At 42.2% G+C, this 19,824-nt stretch overlaps 2 pseudogenes; both read right to left on the reverse strand.

Moving 5' to 3' along the window:
- Nucleotides 1–3,469: 3,469 nt before the first annotated feature.
- On the reverse strand, nt 3,470–4,401 carry LOC126068508 (olfactory receptor 2H1-like; annotated as a pseudogene).
- Nucleotides 4,402–15,089: 10,688 nt separating this feature from the next.
- LOC126070704 (olfactory receptor 2B11-like) lies at nt 15,090–16,042 on the reverse strand (annotated as a pseudogene).
- Nucleotides 16,043–19,824: the final 3,782 nt, after the last annotated feature.

Raw genomic sequence — 19,824 nt, forward strand, 5'->3', positions numbered from 1 at the left:
CAAATTTTGGGTGAGGACTGAGCGTATAGCTCCAGTATCAACTAAAAATTGGGTAGGTTTTCCCTCCACATTCATTATAACCAGAGGTTTGGGTGGAGGTCCTGACCCTGGTCCACCCTAGTCAGAGTCTTCTTCCAGAGTGAGGACTGGCGTTTGAGTTACTTGTTGCCCACTCTTTTTCTTGGGACACTCTCTTTTCCAATGGCCCTCTTCTTTACAATATGCACACTGGTTCATTCCCAGTGGGGGCTGGGATCGGGCCCCACTAGGGCCCCTGTGTCTTCTCCTTCTGAGGAGGGGCCTAGCCTGTACTGCTGCTGTTAGCAGAGTAACCTGGCACTTTCTGCCTTTGTCTTCCCTGTTGTTGTAGGCCTTGAATGCCATCTCAACCAATACTCATGGTTACTGCCCCTCCATCTTAATGAAGTTTTTTCCAGTGTCCAGGGCACATTGTCCTGTAAAAACACTATTGACCATCTGAGCATTTGGTGGTCCTCTGGATCCTGCTCAGTATATTCTCTAAAGGCTCTATAAATCCTTTCCAGGGAAGCTGAAAGACCCTCTTCTTTATGCTGTTTAATTTTATGTAACTTATTCCAGTTTAAGAGCCCAGTTTAAGAGCCCAGGTACGCCATTTTTAAGACCCACTAAGAGGTAGTTCCAGTAATGGGTAAGCATATGGTACTCCGCCCTGTGTTTGTGATCCCAGCGGGTGTCTCAAAGGGGGAAGGTGTCATCAAATGCATCTCCGGTTGGCAGAGTGTCACGTCAGCTCTGGGCTTCCTCTCAGGCCTTGTCCAGGACCACCCGCCTCTCCTCTGAGGAGAGGAGGGTGCTTAAGAGAGATTGACAGTCTGCCCCTGTGGGATCAAAAGAGTTAAAGATGGTAGTAAACAGTTCATACGTTTTTATCAGGTGTTCATGATATCCCACGGCTTAATTCTTCCGGTTAGTCAGGTCCACTTTACTAATGGCAAATTGAACCCAAACTAGGCCCCATCTGCCACTGGAGTTTGGTGGAGGGGCTACTGGCCTGAGGCTGGCCCTCCCTGTTGGCTCTGTCCTGGCTCCACTGCGCCCTGGGCAGTATTTGTCCCTTAATAGGATGTCCCTCTTGTATGTGGTGGTGACAGGGGAAGATCTCCAGGACATTTGGATGGCCCTGCTTTCCTGTTTGGTTCTCCACCCTCCCCCACAGGGTCACTGAGAAGGGGGGCAGGAATGTGCTCCCACCCCCTCCCTTTAGCCCTAGCTGTCCCTCCCCTGCTGGCACAGGTCCAGGAGGAGAGCCTCGCACACAGGCCGCTGGGAGACAGGGCAGCAGCTGAGGCAGGAGCGGGAAAAGGAGGGTAAGGTGAGTGGGCCATGGCAGCTCCAAGGGGTTGATATTGTTGTCTGCCACTAGCACTGCCGGCGGCATGGCGGACTTTTCCTTTTGAACACAGATTTTACAAGCTTTCTGAGTTTCCTTATCATTATGTGATAAGGCTTCCACATAGTGTTTTTCATCCCACTTACCGTGTCTTGTGCAATGTAAATCTAGCTGAAGGATGACGTTGCAGCCCAGTGATCTGATACTGACCACTTTTCTTGGTCCCCTAGACAATACTGGGGCCAGGCAGTATCGCATAAGAAAATTGATTTCTTCTTTTTCATAGGATCATAGCCAAATTTGTTCCAATTCTTTAAAATACACCTCAAGGGTGAACACTCCGGAATACTTTTAGTATTACCCATATTCTTACTCCTACACACTCCCATGAAGGCAGACAGACAAAGATCATGGGTTCCAGAAAATTATGCTCAGTAAAAAGAAGTCAGTTTCAAAGGATTTCATAGTGTGTAATTCCATTTATGTAACACTTTTGAATTGACAAAAAATATAGAAATAGAGAGTAGATTAGTTGCTGCCAGGGCTTGGGGTGGGGGGATTTCAAGGGGAGTGTGACTGTAAAAGGCAACATGAGGGATTTTGTGACAATGGAAATGTTCTGTATTTGGTGTGTTTTATATTTTGTGTCAACATCCTGACTGAGACATGTACCACAACTTTGCAAGATTTTACTACTGGGAAAACGAAATCAAAGATCTCTATATTATTTTTTATGACTATATATAAATCAACAGTGATGTCAAAATAAAATGTTTAATTAAAAGTAAATTCCATTGTAGGTAACACAGCGAGAATTTTTAATCATAAGTCTGTAGCAGCTTTGGATTTTTTTCTTTAGGGTATTTTATGAATGAGCACTCATCTTTGCTCCTTGTCATTTTTCTGATCAGACATGGTGTTTATTCTCAGGAGAAAGTGAAGAGTGGGAAGACTATCGAGCAGAATCAATAAGCTGGCCACATTTTTGTCTTCTTAATTAGAAGTTTGTAGTTTGAATTTCTTTTGCTCTTCACATTACATTCTTTTGTAATGTGAAGAGTTGTGCGATGTTCCATCGATGTGTGTCAGTTATTAAGTCTGTGTCTGTCAGCTCCAAATCTACACTTGTATCAGCTCCTTTGTGAGGCTGGGGCTGGGAGTATGCACATCATTATTTCTGCTTTGCTTGGTGGTTCCTTACTAGTCTTCAGTAACTGCCCCTCCCTACCTCCCCAAAGAAAAAGAAAACCTAACCCATTGACGTCAAGTTGATTCCAACCCGTAGTGACCCTATAGGATAGACTAGAACTACCCAATAGACTTACCTAGGCTGTAATCTTTACCAAAGCAGATTGCCACATCTTTCTGGCATATAGCGCCTGGTGGTTTTGAACTGCCAACGTTTTGCTTATCAGCCACGTGCTTTACCATTGTGCTACCAGGGCTCCTTTTTCACCCACAAGGGGAGATACAGGCAGGTAGGTTGAAGGCTGGTGGTGGTGGTGGACTTGCTTTTCTGTGTTTGCTTCCTGTTTGCTTTATGTTCTTGCGAATATGGCCATAGCAATGCTTCTCACCCCAACAGTGACAGTTTATTAGGTCCCAGTAGTTGAATCACATTGAATCAAGATTTCCAACATGCGGTGAGCTGAACCCGAGCATTGTGTTACCTAGATGGCAATGGCATAGCCAGCTGTTGGCCCCTCCTTAGAAGTGGAAAGTCTTTAAGAGTTTCTGCTATGAACCATAAGTTCTAACAATTCCAGTCCTTTTCTTGTGTTCCCACCCCTCTAGTGGTCTGCTTTTTATTTCTTTTTTTGTTCTTCAATATCTAGTTAACAGGTCATTATAATAAATCCTTTCTTTTAAAATAAGTAGAGTGGTTTTCATTTCCTGACTGGAACAAAGCTGCACCTATTTATAAATTCAAGATTAACTCAACATGGTGCACCAAATTGTTCTTTTAATTGTCTCACTGTCTGAAAAGCACCCTATTGACCCTTTGTATTAGTATTGATAGTTGAGAGTCACCCACACCTAAGTGCCATGAGAAACTGAACTGAACAAAAGCTGACCTTACCCTGGAGTCTGAGTTCTTTAGTCCTCCCTAGACATTTTGTTTTTCCCAAATAGCCTCTTGAGATCCCCCTTCACATCCTTGTTCCTCAAGGTGTAGATGAGGGGGCTTAGAGTGGGGGTCACCACAGTATAGAAAAGAATCAGGAATTTCCCTCCTTTCTGGGAAAAACAGCTTTGGGGCTGCATGTAGACTCTGGTGACACTACAGTAGAAGAGGAAGACAACCACCAGGTGGGAAAAGCAGGTGCGGAAGGCCTTGCTTCTTCCCTCTTGGGACTGGACGGCCAGCACTGCCTGGGCAAAGTGGCTGCATGAGACAAGGATGGGCAGTAGCAGCACCATCAGGAAGGTGGCCCAATAACTGATATCTGAAGTTCATTGATGCATGTGTCTCCACAGGCCAGGTGGATCAATGCAGTAACTTCATACATAAAGTCATCCACTTGGTGGTGATGGCAGAAAGGCAGCTTCATTGTGGTGGGGAAATGCACCATGGAGCCAAAAATCCCACTCACCTAGACCAGGAGTGCCAGCTTCTGACACAACTTCGGGTATATAATGACTGCATGGTGCACGGGCCGACACACTGCTACGTAGCAGTCAAAAGCCATGACCAACAGCAGGACACACTCAGCAGTACCCAATCCCAAGAAGATGCAGAGTTGAGCTGCACATCCCAGGCAGCTGATGGTCTTGTCTGGGCCCCAGAGGTTGACCAGCATCTGAATAATGCAGCTGGTTGTGAAGCAAAGATCTAGGAAGGAGAGCTGGGTGAGGAAGAAGTACATGGGGGTGTGGAGATGAGAATCAATATGGGACAAAAGTATGACGGTGATGTTGCCCACTAGCTTGACCATGTAAAAGATGGACACAACCACAAAGAGAATAATTTCCAGCTTGGGGTTATCCGGGAAGCCCAGAAGGATAAAGCCATCTGGGGTGGTGTCCATCCAGACCCTCCTGAAATTGGAAAGAGCAACACCTCAGGGATTAAGCAAGAGCAGTGTTTTTGATTTTGGTAAAATCTTATGTCATATATTACTGCTTTCTCTAACGTTTTATTGACACTCATGTCACATCTGTCTTTTCCTGGATATTCTCACTTATTCATTTCTTTAGACTTCAATCATTTCAGCAAACTCCCAGAAGGTGAGAATGTAGTAGGTGAATGTTCTGAACTAACCTATACTTTTGGTAACAGCATTACTTGAATGTTCAACTCTTTTCTTTAGAATTAAGGCTACTCTTCAGTTTCTGCTTAAGTAACTTTAGGTTAAAATTTGCATTTTTCTAGGTCCATAAAATCAGTACTAGCCCTATATCGAACCTGAAGCATACCCACCTCCTTCCTAATGAGCAGCATTCTTCATCTAATGTTGGTCACTGGACAAGATTTTCATTGATTGGTAATAATGCCACCATAATTTCATAAATTGGAGGTGTTCTTTATGACATTACACTGCTAGGTGCTGTCTATTGGATGCTGTGATAGAGGTTAGTAGCAAACAGCCATTTAGCTGTTCTCTTCCTACATCTGGGAAAGCCTGTTCCAGTTGCTCTTCCACTAGAAATAATTTATGTAATAATAAGCTTGTCTCATTTTTTTTCTCAGCTCTGTGGCATTGACTGTGCTTTTCCCAATAATACATGTCTGTGAGTTTTAAAACCTCTTAGGTTAGTGAAAGATCAAAATTACCTCAGGGACATTTTCTAACTGTACATATAGCCCTAGTGACTTTGATACTTCCTTTGGTGGACAGTGACCTAACGTGAGAATGTAAATGGTATGAGACCATGCAGATATTAATGTGTGAATGAGCTGGGCTAAAAAATATAACCAGTATCAATTGCTATCAAGTGAATTCTAACTCATGCCAATCCCTTGTGTGACAGGGTAGAACTGTGCTCCATAGGTTTTCAATGGCTGATTTTTCAGAAGTAGATTACCAAGCTTGATGCATCTGGTGGACTTGAACCTCCAACCTTTCAGTTAACAGCCAATTGTATTAACTGTTTGCACCACCCAGGATAAAGACCCCCTTTTCTGTTCATTGCAAATTCTTCCACTGTAATCAACCCTGGGTGTAATCAACAAGGGTGTGGTCTATAGACAAATATGTTGCCAAAACCCTGAGGTACTGCCTTTGTGGTTCAAGTAGTTGGTTGTACATCCTCTTGCTAGTCAATTCAGTCTTGATACCCCCCCAAAAAATCCTTGACAGTTCATGGAAAACAGTAGTCAAGGTCTTTATTAAAGGAAGTAGTAGTTAACGGTGGTGAAGGATAGTGAATCCAGGTAAACTCTTGGTCAGAAAAGACACATTTAACAGTGACAACAAAGGGGTATATATTAGGTAAGAGGGATGCCTCATCTAGACTTCATATAAATTGTCTGTTTGGGGGGGCCAGGATGTGTTCTGTGTTGGACATTATGGACTTTATGACATGGAGATATAGCATAGGGGAATAATGAAGTCAAGAAAGTTCTCCTCCCGCTCTCATCAATGCTAAGCCCGTATCCAAACTTTCTTTTCTGATGCTGGCAGTGCCCGCTGCCTCTGCCTTTCCACTACTCGCTCGCACTGTATCCCAGGTCCCGTTTCCATCATGCTGTGATGGCACTGCTGGCCCCTGACTTCTCACGTGTCCCCTCCAGCAAACATCCCTTTTTCCTTCCCCTTTTCAGGTCAGAATCTTTTTTTATAGCCTGTCTTCCCATATTGTGAATTTAAAATAGTTAGTTGAACTATCATTACTACATACCCCATTTACTGACCAAAAAAATGGAATCATCTCTGGTTAGTCCCCAACTTGTGATGTTTCTTCCAGACATGGAGTCTACTGACATCATTCTCTCCAAATATGTCCACATGCATGTACTCCCACCGGAATGATGGTTCTCCCTTACCTCAATCTCTCACTTGCATCAGTGTTCCATTCCCCCTTCTGGCTGCTCTGATAACCACGTCTTAGTAAAATTAGCTTTACATCAGTTGCTTGAACTAAATGAAAACAAAACCTTGGCTGTTACCTAGCCATTCCATATATTTAAATTTCTCTGCCAAACTGTATTCTAAATACTTGGATTGTGAGCAGTTCGCATTTGTGCGTCTGTGTGTCACACAAGCATACCTTCTGCAATTCTTTAATTGTTAATATTAAATAATTTTAAAAACAAATGCTTCCTGGGATACAGAGTGGGAAAGGGATGACAGCAACTAATGCCCTGGAAATTTTCTGCCTGTTTCATGAACGCTGAGCTGGTGAAATTGATGAGGCCCCTGGCACCCCTTCCTGAATGAAATTAGTTCCCCTCTGAATGTCTTTTGAAGGTAGTTCTTAGTCACCATGGGACCTAACCAGCCTGCTCTGAGTTATTACAGCTAGGGATCTGCAGGTGTCCAGCATGAAGGACTTCCCTCCTGTCTTTCTGAGCTGCTTAAATTAGATACTCTGTTCATAACTGTCAAATGGTAATAGTAGTAGTAGCTTTAGAACCTGCTTAACTTCAGGATGGATAATATGAATCAAAATCAGAATAAGGTAACTTCCTATGAGGTAGAGATCAGCCATACCTCCACTCTCCAATGTTTTTACCAATTTGGAATCAAGTTGTCCTTCCATGGCACTCTCGGCTTCTCTGTTGGGCTCAATAGTCCATTGCAATGGTCACATAGAACTCATAGACCAGTTATGAGGCTTATTAAGGAACAAGGTACAATTCGAGATCAGGATCAATAGGCTACAATTCAAGATCTAGAGTAGGAAGCATGTAGGCAAAGCTTTCCTTGTTCGATGCAGGACAGCTCTCTCAGCTCCTCTTGGTGCTGCAGACTTCCTCTAGGTCTCCTGAGGACAGGCTCCCCTTTGCCCCATGAGGACAGGCTCCTCTCAGCCCTCTGAGGACTGGCTCCCCTTTGCCCTCTCACGACAGGCATCTCTCAGCCCCTTGAGGACAGCCTCCTCTTGATCGGTTGAGGACAGGCTCTTTTCGGCCCTGCTGTGTGTCTCCAGTGACTCTGCCCCTGGATCCCTTCTGAGCCTCTCGCTGTCTTCAGTATTACAGCCCTTGATCCATGTTACAGCTTTTTTTTTTTTGTTTTAGATGAGATTCCTTGCCTGTTTTCTCTCTGCTTCTTCTCTCTTCTTTCTTCCTTTTGCTTCTTCCTGTTACTTCTCTTCCTACTTCTTTCTGTCTCTAAAACCTCTGTGGGTTTGGCTGCTTGTATACACAACTCCTTGTCAGTTTCAAGTCATGGCCCCTCCCAGCAGGGCCTACACTGACCAATTCCCTCTCAGGTGACCACAGACACTTCATTTGCAGGGTAGGCTCATTAGCACGATCTATTGTCATGGTGTTCTCAGGAGAAAGTGAAGAGCGAGAAGAATACTGAGCAGAATCAATAGCTGGCCATATTTTTGTCTTTTTCTTAATTAGAACTTTGTCTTTTGAATTTCTGTTGTAGTGTGAAGAGTTGTGTGATGTGTCACACTTGTGAGCCAGGTATTAGGGTGTGTCTCTGAGCTCCAAGCGCACACTTTTATCAGCCCTTTTGTGAGGCTGCATTTGGGAGTGTGCACAACATATTTCTTCTTTGCTTGCTGTTTTCTTATTAGTCTTCACCCACAGGGGCGATACAGGCAGGCAGGAAGGAGAGCAAGATGAGGAGGAGAGCTTTTCCTTCCTTGTTTGCTTCCTGTTCTTGTTACTATGAAAAACCAATGCTTTTTCATCGTGTCACTGGCAGTTTAATAAGTAGCAGAAGTTGAATCAAATCCAGTTGACTCAAGATTTCCAACCTGTTGTGAGCAAAATCAGGGCATTTTTCCTGTCAAAGACACTGGCATATCTAGCCCATGCCTCCTCCTCAGAAGCAGGAGGTTTAAGAATTTTGCCCCCTCTGTTGCTCCTCTGCATGTGAAGACTGGACGATGAATGAAGACGACTGAAGAGGAATTGATGCCTTTGAATTGTGGTGTTGGAGAAGAATACTTAATATACCACGGACTGCCAAAAGTACAAACAAATCTGTCTTGGAAGAAGTACCGCCAGAATGCTCCCTAGAAGCAAGGATGGCAAGACTGCGTCTTACATACTTTGGACATATTGTCAGGAGGGATCAGTTTCTGGAGAAAGACATCATGCTTGGTAAAGTAGAGGGTCAGCGAAAAAGAGGAAGACCCTCAACGAGATGGACTGACACAGCGGCTGCAACGCTGGCTTAAGCATAACAACGATTGTGAGGATGGTACACGACCGGGAAGTGTTTTGTTCTGTTGTACACAGGGTCAGTATAAGTCAGAACTGTCTCCATGGCCCCTAATGACAACAACATGTCTCTCCTCTGAGCCATAAGTTTTTTTTTTTTTAAATTTTACTATCGTTTAGGTGAAAGCTTACAATGAAAATTAGTTTCTCATTCAAAAATTGATATACAAATTGTTTTGTGATATTGGTTGCAATCCCTGCACTGTGTCAGTGATCTCCTTTCCCTTTCCACCCAGGTTCCCCATGTCCATATGCCCAGTTTTCCTTTCCCTTCCCGCCTTCTTATCTTTGCTTTTGGCAAGTGTTGCTCTTTTAGTCTCTTATGCTTGGTTGCACTAAGAAGCACGTTCCTCATGTGTGTTATTGTTTGTTTTATAGGCCTGTGTAATCTTTGGCTGAAAGGTGGTCTTTGGGAGTGGCTTCAGTTTTGAATTAGCTGCGTGTCTGGGGCCCATAGTCTCAGGTGTTCCTCCAGCCTTAGACCTGTATGTCTGGCTTTTTGTGTGTGTGTGAATTTGAATTTTGTTCTATATTTTTCTCCAGCTCTGTCCAGAACCCTCTCCTGTGATCCCTGTCAGAGCAGTCAGTGGTGGTAGCTGGGTGCCATCGAGTTCTTCTAGGCTAGGCTAATGGAGGCCGTGGTTGATGTGGTTCTTTAGTCCTTTGGACTAATCTTTTCCAAATTTGTTGGAGTATAGTTTTAGATAGTACTCTGTTATGATCTTTTTTATTTCATTTGTGTCCATTGTAATGTCCCCCATTTCATTTCTTACTGGGTTATTTGCTTACTCTCCTGTTTGTCTTTTGTCAATTTGGCCAATGGTTTGCTGATCCTTTCAAAAAACCAACTTTTGGTTCTGGCTGCAGAGCTGAGGAGAGAGGCAGGAGGGGGAGTGAAGGCAGGGGCGGAGGGGGCTAGATGGAGGAGGGCAATAGGGTAGGTTAGCACTATGGTTCCTGGCAGTTGGGGCTGCCGGGATGGGGCGATTCTTGCTGCTATTCATAAGGGGTGGGTTGTAGAAGCGTGCTCTCGTGGTCACCAAGTGAGAGAGGTTAGGCTTCTCCTTGAGTTGCAGCCAGCATACGTAGTCTTACTTAGCCCTGAGTGTGTCCACATCATATCTCTATCTGCCATTGAGAATTCTGTGGATGTTCCTTTCTGTGTGCAGGGTTGTTGGCTTTATTCCAAGATGTTCACATTGAGTCACGCCATTTGGCTAAGAACCTCCACTTCATATCTACTTCTTCGTCATTTTCTATCAGTTTCTTCTCAATGGCTTCTGATTTAATCTTTGTCTCTTCATTTAAGGCTCAGAGTTCCGGAACTGATGTCTGTACCTGTTTTACTTGGTTTTTTAGGTTCTGTTGCAGCAAAATGGCTTGGTCCGCCATCTTGGCTCCCTTTTTTCTTTTTTAAAAATTAATTTTGTTATTGTTGTTGAGAATATACACAGCAGAACATACACTAATTCAGCAATTTCTGCATGTACAATTTAGTGACATCGATTACATTCTGTGAGTTGAGCAAACATTGATACCCTCCTTTTCTGAGTTGTTCTTATCACACTAACATAAACTCACTGCCCCCTAAGGTTCCTATCTAATCGTTCAGGTCGTTGTTGGCACTTTGATCCCATAAAGATAGACTTCAGGGAATAGTTTTGGTTTATATTTTAAAGATTATCTCTGGATAATAGTTTCAGGGGTTCATCCACCCCCCATGACTCCAGAAAGTCTGGAGTCCATGAGAATTTGAAATTCTGTTCTATATTTTCAAGTTTTTGATAGGATTCTTCTATAGAATCTTTGATTAAAAAGTTTAGTAATGGCAGCTGGGCACCTTCCAGTTCTTCTGTCTCATGGCAAAGGGACTGTGTTCCGGAGGAAATTAGGAGCACATTTCATATTCTTCTCCTATTCCTGATTCCCCTTCTTCCTCTTTTGCTACAAGTGAATAGAGATCAATTGTCATGCATGGGATGGCTCCAGGCACTACACAGCCAACTAGGAGGTAGAACAGAAGCACTAAACACATTATTAGGCCAGTTAGCTGGGGTGTCCTGTGAAACACTAAACCTGCAAACCAGGAGCTAGATCTCATGAGGATTTTAGTTGTACATAAGCAGTCTCAGCAGTTACTTTTTTTTTTGTATGTGTGTGTCATTGTTGTATATATAGCTAGTACACAATTTTTGCCAATTCAACTTTAAACAGGTGTACAACTTACTGACATCAATTACAGTAACTGGATGTGCAACCTTAGCCTTATTCGATGCTATTTTCCATCACCATTAATCCCTGTTCTTTCTACTTCCCATCCTGGTAGTTGTTGTTATGTGCCGTTGAGTCGGTTCTGACTCATAGCAACCCTATGCATGTAGAACAAAACAGTGCCTGATCCTGCACCATCCTCACAGTCAGTATGTTTAAGCCCATTATCACAGCCACTTGTCAAACCATCTCATTGAGGGTCTGCCTCTTATTCACTGACCCTCTATTTTACCAAGCATGATGTCCTTCTCCAGGGACTGGTCTGTCCTGATAATATGTCCAAAGGACATGAGATGAAGTCTCGCCATCCTTCCTTCTAAGGATCATTCTGGCTGTACTTTACTCCAGATAGATTTGTTTTTTGTTCTGGGAATCTGTTGTATATTCAATACTCTTTGCCAACACCATCATTCAAAGGTATCATTTTTTCTTTGGTCTTCCTTATTCATTTTCCAGTTTTTGCACGTATATGAGGCAACTGAAAATACCCTGACTTTGGTCAGACACACCTTAGTCCTCAAAGTGACACCTTTGCTTTTTAATACTTTAAAGAGGTCTTTTGCAGCAGATATGCCCAATGTAATATGTCATTTGATTTCTTGACTGCTGCTTCCATGGGTGTTGATTGTGAATCCAAGTAAAATGAAATCCTTGACTTCGATATTTTCTCTCTTTATCACGATGTTGCTTACTGGTCCAGTTGTGAGAATTTTTGTTTTCTTTATATTGAGGTGCAGTCCATACTGAAGACTGTAGTTTTTGATCTCCGTCAGTAAGTGCTTCAAGTTCTCTTTGCTTTCAGCAAGCAAGGTTATGTCAGCTGCATATTGGAGGTTGTTAATGAGTCTTCCTCCAATTCTGATGCCTTTCTTCTTCATATAGTCCAGCTTCTCAGATTATTTGCTCAGCATACAGATTGTAAAAGTATGATGAGCGATATAACCCTTATACCTTGGAATGTCTAGGACATCATTTTCACTTCACCTGATGGTCAGCCCTGATTTGAAGGAAGGGATATTAGTTTTTACTTCTTATTGCAAGGAATAGAAATAAATTTGAGGGTGTCTTTCATCTGACACATCTATTTTGAGGAACATAGTCCTCAACAATCTCAAATGAGTCCTAGTATTAAATCATACCATTATACATAGCTGTATGTATGGATCAACTTTCTTTGCATCAACGTGAAATTGCTTTTATCAACGGGTGTCTTAGACCTATACCATTAAGAACATTTATAATTATAATAATAAAACTCTCTTAGATCTTTCTGTATGTTTGGTAAGGTTGTTCTAAAAGGCTTTGTTATTACACAGTGTCTGCTCTATGGCATCCATGGGAAAATGTCCTATGAGGTCTTGATATCAGGAATATCATTCTTTTACTTTTCTTAGAGAAACTCCTATAATACTGTAATTCCTATTTCCTTTGTGCCTTGACTTTCAGAAAACCTTCCTTCATTTTCCTTTGTCTTAATTTTTACATGTTCAATACATTAATTTTGTATTTGGCTATGTTAATGTTTGGCATATACAAGACAGGGAGACAAAAACAAACAACTTAAGTGTAAATGAATCTAGAAAATGTAAAAAAAAAAATATATATATGGTATTAGTATCACAGCTCTGTTCTACTGAAGTATAGAACTTAGTGCTAGTCTCCATGTTTTCATTTACTGGATGACCTTGGTCAAGTTATTATAACCTTTCTAATGATCAAATTCTTATATAAAACAGGGAAATAATGTATGCAATTATATTGTGGGGTTATTTTTGGATTTCATGAGGTGATGCATCTGCATCTGGGAAATGCTTAACAAATATTAGCTATTTCAGTTACTTTAGACTTGTTATTGAAAGTTTTATTGTCTTTAACTCTGGTTGTACTTATATTTTGTTTTCCCATTTAAAATATAATATTTTTAGGGAGATAAGAAACAATGCTACTTTTATTTGTACCCATGTGTCTTAGTTACCTAGTGCTGCTGTAACACACATACTACAAGTGATGGCTTTAAAAACAGGAATTTATTATCTCACAGTTTTGGAGGCTAGAATTCCCAGTCAGGGCATTGGCTCTAAGGGAGGGTTCTTCCTTGTTGGTAGCCCTTGGAGTTCCTTGGTGTTTCTTGGTATTGCTTGGTATTCCTTGGTGTCTGTCTTCCACCTCTGTGCATCTCTATGTCTATTTTACTTTTTTCGTAAGACACTGCCTAGAAGTGATTAGATTTAGGACCCAACCAACCCTAGTATGACCTAATTAACTTAACAAAAGAAAACTACTTCCAAACAGGGTAATAGTTACAGGTACAGGAATTAAGATTGCCCATTTTTTGGAGGGGGGGGGACACAATTCAATCCATAACACCATGAAACCTAATATAAAAAAACCCTGTTGCAGTCGAGTTTATTCTGAATTATAGCAATCCTATAGGACACGGTAGAGCTACCCCATAGGGTTTCCAAGGAGCAGCTGGTAGATTCTTACTGCTGACTTTTTGATTAATAGCCAAGAGCTCTCATCACTGTGCCACCACGGCTCCAAACCTAGTATAGCCTTGCACATTTCATCCATCTGTGATAGACGTTAGGAGCCTTGGTGACTCAATAAGATCCCTGGTGGTGCAGTGGTCAAAGCATTTGGTTGTTAACCAAAAGGTTGGTGGCTCAAACCCATGAACCACTCTGTCAGAGACAGATGTGGTAGTCTGCTTCTGTAAAGATTTACAGCCTTGGAAACCCTGTGGGACAGTTCTACTCTTTTCTATAGGGTTGCTATGAGTCAGAATTGACTTGAAGGCAGTGGGTTTGGTATTTTTTTTTTTTTTTTGATGGCTCAATGATTAAGTGCTTGGCTACTAACCAAAAGGTCAGTGGTTTGAACCCCTACCAGTGGCTCCATGGGAGAAAGACCTGGTGACCTTCTGCTGTAAAAATTACAGCATGGGAAACCCTATGGGGCAGTTCTACCCTGTCCTATAGGGTTGGTATGAGTTGGAATTGAGTCAACAGCAACGGATTTTTGCTATGATAGATATGCTTGTAGTTGTTGGTGTTAGGTGCTGTTGAGTTGGTTCTGGCTCAGCTACCTTATGTACAATGGAACAAAACATTGCCTGGTCATGCACCATCCTCACAATTGTTGCTATGGTTGAGCCCATTGTTGCTGACATTCTACCTTACCAAGCATGATGTCCTTTTCAGGGACTGGTCCCTACCAATAACATGTCCAAAATACGGAAGTCTCACCATCCTTGCTTCCAAGGAGCACACTGGCTGTACTTCTTCCAAGACAGACTTGTTTGTTCTTCTAGCATTTCAGGGTATATTCAATATTCATTGCCAACACCATAATTGGAAGGCATCATTTTTTCTTTGGTTTTCCTTATTCACTACCTAGTTTTTGCATGTGTATGAGGAAACTGAAAATACCATGGCTTGGGTCAGGTGCATCTTGGTCCTCAAAGTGACAACTTTGCTTTTTAACACTTTAAAGACATCATTTGCAGCAGGTTTGCCTAGCGCTTGTACTAGTTCCCAATTAATGGGGAAAATTTTTTATAGAAGGAAATTTCAACTACACGAAAAGACATCATCTAAAGTCAAAGTAAGAAGAAAGCGATACATCACATTCCTGAAAGTTTTTGCAAGTCATAAAATTTATGGAGATTTAAATTTATGGAGAGGAATATAAATTCATTTTAAGTAATATGTGGCTCAATTTCATAATATGTATACAGAAGAGTAATAGGGAAAGTAAGAGAGAAGATTTGAAAGAGACAAACAGGAGAAAAAGAAGAAAAATAGGGAGATGAGGAGGGAGAAGGATAAGAAAATTAGAAATTAAGTAATTTGACATATACTTATTAAACTCCAAGTCTGTTTAAACAATTTCTGAAAACATATATATTGCAGAGGTGAAATTTTAGGCACTGTGACCACCTAGGAGGTAAAAATATTTTGGATGGGGTTTTTGGGGCTCTCAGATCTCTCAAAAACCTACACTGTTTCATTATTAACTCATTAAGTGAAAGGTGTTTTGAGCATACAATACACCTATTAAATGTACTTCAACAAATGGAAATGGCCACATCTCAGTTCATCTGCAGATCCTCCAGATCCTTTCTAGGAGTCTTCTGAGGGCTTCTTTCACATCCTTATTCCTCAGGGTATAGATGAAGGGATTGAGAGTGGGGGTGACTATGGAATAGAAGAGGGAGATAAACTTGCCCTGCTCTTGGGAGTAGCTGGAAGGTGGTTGCAGATACATGTAAATGGCGGGTACGTAGAAGAGGGAGACCACCACCAGGTGGGAAGAATAGGTTCCAAAAGCCTTGTGCTGTCCCTTGGAGGATTGGATCCTGAGCACTGAACGGGCAATGAAGGCATAGGAGAAAAGGATGAGAGCTAGGGGGACTAGCACCAAGAAGGCCACTAGCACAGCCAGTGTAGCATCGTTCATAGTCGTGTCAGCACATCACAGCTTGATCCTGGCTGGTACCTCTCAGAAAAAGTTGTTTAGTACTTGCTGGCCACAGAAAGGCAACTGCACTGTCAAGACCACCTGAACTAGGGAGTTGCAGAAGCCACTGACCCAGGCCACAGCTACAAGCTGCTGGCAGAGAAGGTGGTGCATAATAACAGCATACTGAAGGGGCTCACAGATGGCCACATAATGGTCCAGGGCCATCGTGGCTAAGACGATGCACTCAGTGCAGCCCAACCAGTGGAATATAGCATACTGCACTGTGCAGCCACCATAGCTGATGGTCTCCCTGGAGCTGCCCATGTTGACAGCATCTGTGGGACTGCGGTGGTGGTATAGCAGAGATCCAGGAAGGACAAGTGGCTGAGGAAGATGTACATGGGGCTATGGAGCTGGGCATCTAGCCGGGACACCAAGATGAAGGCAATGTTGCCCAACATGGCCAGAATGTAGGAAACTAGAAGGACCACAGAAAGAGGAAGTTCCAGCCATGGTCTGTCAGAGACACCCAGCAGGATGAAGTTCTTAGGGGAATTCCCCAAGAAACTCTGGTTGCCACTTCTCATGCTGATGCATTATCTGGCACCTGTAAAGAATTGAGAACATTGGAATGAAGCAAACCTGAGAGGAGGAATTAATGCTGGTCTTCATTCCTGTGTCCATGTTTTCTTACTAAGGAAAGACCCTGTCTGATCTTCTTTACCTCTGTAGAGACTTGAATGTAGAACAGTCAGACCAAGAGCCAGAACACCTGCAAATATGTCCTTTCTCTACCTTCTACTCTGTGACTTTGAAAATGCTGTTTAGTCTTTCTGAACCACAATTTTTCCATCTGTAAAATGGGGAGAAAATTCCTACTTTAACTACAAAGACTTGGGAAAGATAAAAGACATTTATGTATGTGACAAGAGGAACATTATCATATGGATAACAAGTTTCTTCCAATTTGGTCAAAGCCTGACATAGCTCCCATCATCATCAGGCTGTTTGACTTCTCCCTGAAAACACATGGCAGGAATTGTCCACTTTCTTAGGCTTTCTCTTTTTGCCTTTTTTAGGCAGCGGTGGGAAGAAGGTGGGAGGCGGCATAAAGTAAGTGTAAGGGCTTTGTGAACAGTTAGAAGCTTTATTGATGTCAATACACCTTACTCACCTCTTAAGCTTTCATCTGGTTCCATCACCACGAGGAGCTGCACCCCGGCTCTCTGGACCACACTCACCTCTCCCCTATGTGACCTCTCTCACACAGGCATTCCTATGTCTTGCTTTGGCAGTGACATTAGCACAATTCAAGATTTTCCGAATCCCTTGAGTGGAGCAGCCAAGTCATATGTCTCTTCACCCCTAACTTTGTTATGGAACCAAATAAGCCCCTAAAACATAGAATTTTGACCACCAGAAGAAAGATCTTGATTGGTATAAGAAATGTAGCTCCAAGAGTTGTTGACTAAAGGGCCAGACTGCCTCTTGTTGTTAGGTGCAGTCAAGTCAATTTCGACTCATAGAGACCCCATGTGATAGAGTAGAAGTGCCCCATAGGGATTTCTTGGCTGTAATTTTTATGGGATCAGATCAATAAGTCTTCTCTCGAAGAGAAAACTGCTGGGTAGGTTTCAACCGGCAAAGCCAAGCACTTAACTGTTGTGCACCAGGGCTCCTTAAACTGTCTCTAGAACTAATATTTTTCTGTCAGTTTGAGTGACATTTGAATTCCCTGAACAACTTCTTTGCAATGAAACCATCCCTTCTCAGTGATGGAAAACACAGTCAACTTGATTTTTGGATGCCATTATTGTTAGTGGATATTGGTTTGCCAACAACTGGCTCACATGGCCTTTCACTGAGCTCTGTTGGCTTCCAACTATTAGTTTCCCAACAGTCTCTACCCTGCTGAGAATTTATGGGTGTGGTTTTGAGGTCATGATGGGGATGATATGGTTTATGATAGAATTGAAAAGAAATCAAATCCTGTATGCAGATAATTCATGGATGTGCTTTATTTTGTGCTTTATGCATAAACTGTGATCTGTTCAGCTTAGATGCTGTGACAAATACATTCCCTCTCACTCTGGTCCTATATTCTAAAGAACTCTGCTACTTTTTGAAGGAAAAAAAAAAAAACCCAAAAAAGAAAATGACTCAAATCCAGGCTTTAAATCAACAAGTGCAAATCTGCTTTCCTCCTTCTAATGTTTAAAAATTACATACTGTTTCCTATAAAGTTTCTGATATTCTGTGTATCACCCAATTATTGCACTTCTTTCCACTATTCTACCAGAAATATCTCTGGGATATGCCTCATAGAATACAATTTTCCTTCTAATGAGAACTCATGATTCTCATTTTGACTCAATGAGCTATGGCAGGGAAAAGTCAGTCTAGAGTACTTTTTTGAAGTTGAAAAGGCATAGCATCATTTCCCTTTCTGTCCTGTGTAAGATTTCTGATTCCAAGGTTTCTTCTGAGAGTCTAAACTGAGGAAGAAGGGGAGAAGTTACAGGGCTAGTGGAGATAAAAAAAAAAGGATGGAAAAAACAGAAAAGAGGTGTAGATGTAAGTCATATTTAATAAAATGCGCAAATTGTTTAGCACTCACTGTGCGCCAGGAACCGTGATAATAAATTTATATAATTATCTTATTTAGTGTTTTAACGACCCGGTAAGGTAGAAATTTTCATTTCCATTTTACCATTGTTCATATTGGCTCAGAGAGGTTAATTGTTCTGTCTTAATTGATTCACAAAACAGTAAGTGGTAAGGTTAGAGCTAGTCTCTCCATATTCTCTCCAGCACTTGGCTTTTGAAAAAGCAGCTGGTGACTTGGAATGCAGCAAGAACATCTGTGCATATATCTGAGGCAGAAGAGGCTGCAGAAAAAGGAAGGTGAAGGAAAGCCCTATCAAGGGAGGGGAAGAGACCAGGAGATGGCTCCAGAGAGGCTTGGAGGGAGACTTAATTCTTTTCTTTTTTTTTATGTTTCTTCATATATTTCGTTATTTTTTGTTGTATTTTAAGTGAAATTTTACAGTTCGAGTTAGTTTCTCATACAAAAATTTATATACATACTGTTATGTGACCCTAGTTGCTCTCCCTGTAAAGTGACAGCACACCCTTCCTCACCACCCTGTATTTCCCGTGTCCATTCAACCAGCTCCTGTCCTTTTCTGCCTTCTCGTCTCACGTCCAGACAGGAGCTGTCCATTTAGTCTCATGTATCTACCTGAGCTAAGAAGCACACTCTTCACAAGTATCATTTTCGTCTTATACTCCAGTCTAATCTTTGTCTGAGGAGTTGGCTTCGGGAATGGTTTTAGTTTTGGGCTGACAGAAATTCCGGGGGCCATGTCTTCTGGAGTCCCTCCAGCAGAGACTTACTTCTAAATTATTTGTTCAATGTTACAGTCACGCACACACGGCTTCTAAACTGCAAAGCCAAACGTCATCCCAACCTGAGCCTTCTTGCTTCTTGTGTCTTATGTCCTACTGTCCAGCCCTTTCTATTTAGAACTGCTTAGGTTCCTGGCCTCTCCACTTCCTTGACCTCTTTCTGTCTTCCCACTCCCTAGATAGAAGTGTTCCCCCAGACACTTGCTCACTGCCCTGAGTGAACACGTACATTTCCACATCTTCCATCACCTATAAGCAGAACTTTTCCAGACCTGTGTGCTCCCGCTGTGACTTCCTCACTGAACTCCACTCCCCTTTCTGGTCATTGTTAACTGACACAATACAAATTTAACCTGCTGGCCATTACTCCCAAGGTCAAAACGGCTCCTCCTAATTCATGGCTGCTTCCGCATCAGTCACTTTGAGTCAGAATATTCAAGTCATATCAAATAATGTTCTGTATCTTATTTACTGTATTTCATCAGTGCCTGTGTCCTGTTGGTTCTATCTGCACAATGCCTTAGGCACACATTATCTGTACCCTTACCACTTTGTCCTGGATCAGAGCCTGCCTGGGCTCCTGCTAGAGCCCACTAACTATGCCTCTATAGGTCTTCTCTTCCTTATGCATCCTATTATCCGATTCACATGTGTGATGGAGTCGTCTTTTTACAACTCAGGTGTGAAGAACAAAGGTATTTTTAAGGCTTCCAATTACTTAAAAAATAAGAACCTGTCTCCTTAAATAGTTACCTTCCCTAGGGTAGGGGCTGTACCTTTATCATATTGAATCCTCTACGGTTTCTTCTGAAAAGTGTCACATTTCTCTACCTGGCAGTGCAATGGTCAAGCACTTGGCTGCTAACTGAAAGGTGGGCGGTTGGAGAAAAAATCTGGTGATCTTTTCCCTTAAAGATTAAAACCTAGGAAACCCTACAGGACTGTTCTACTTTGTAATACA

Source organism: Elephas maximus, chromosome 2 (assembly GCF_024166365.1).
Source record: "Elephas maximus indicus isolate mEleMax1 chromosome 2, mEleMax1 primary haplotype, whole genome shotgun sequence".
Classification (NCBI taxonomy): Eukaryota; Metazoa; Chordata; class Mammalia; order Proboscidea; family Elephantidae; genus Elephas; species Elephas maximus.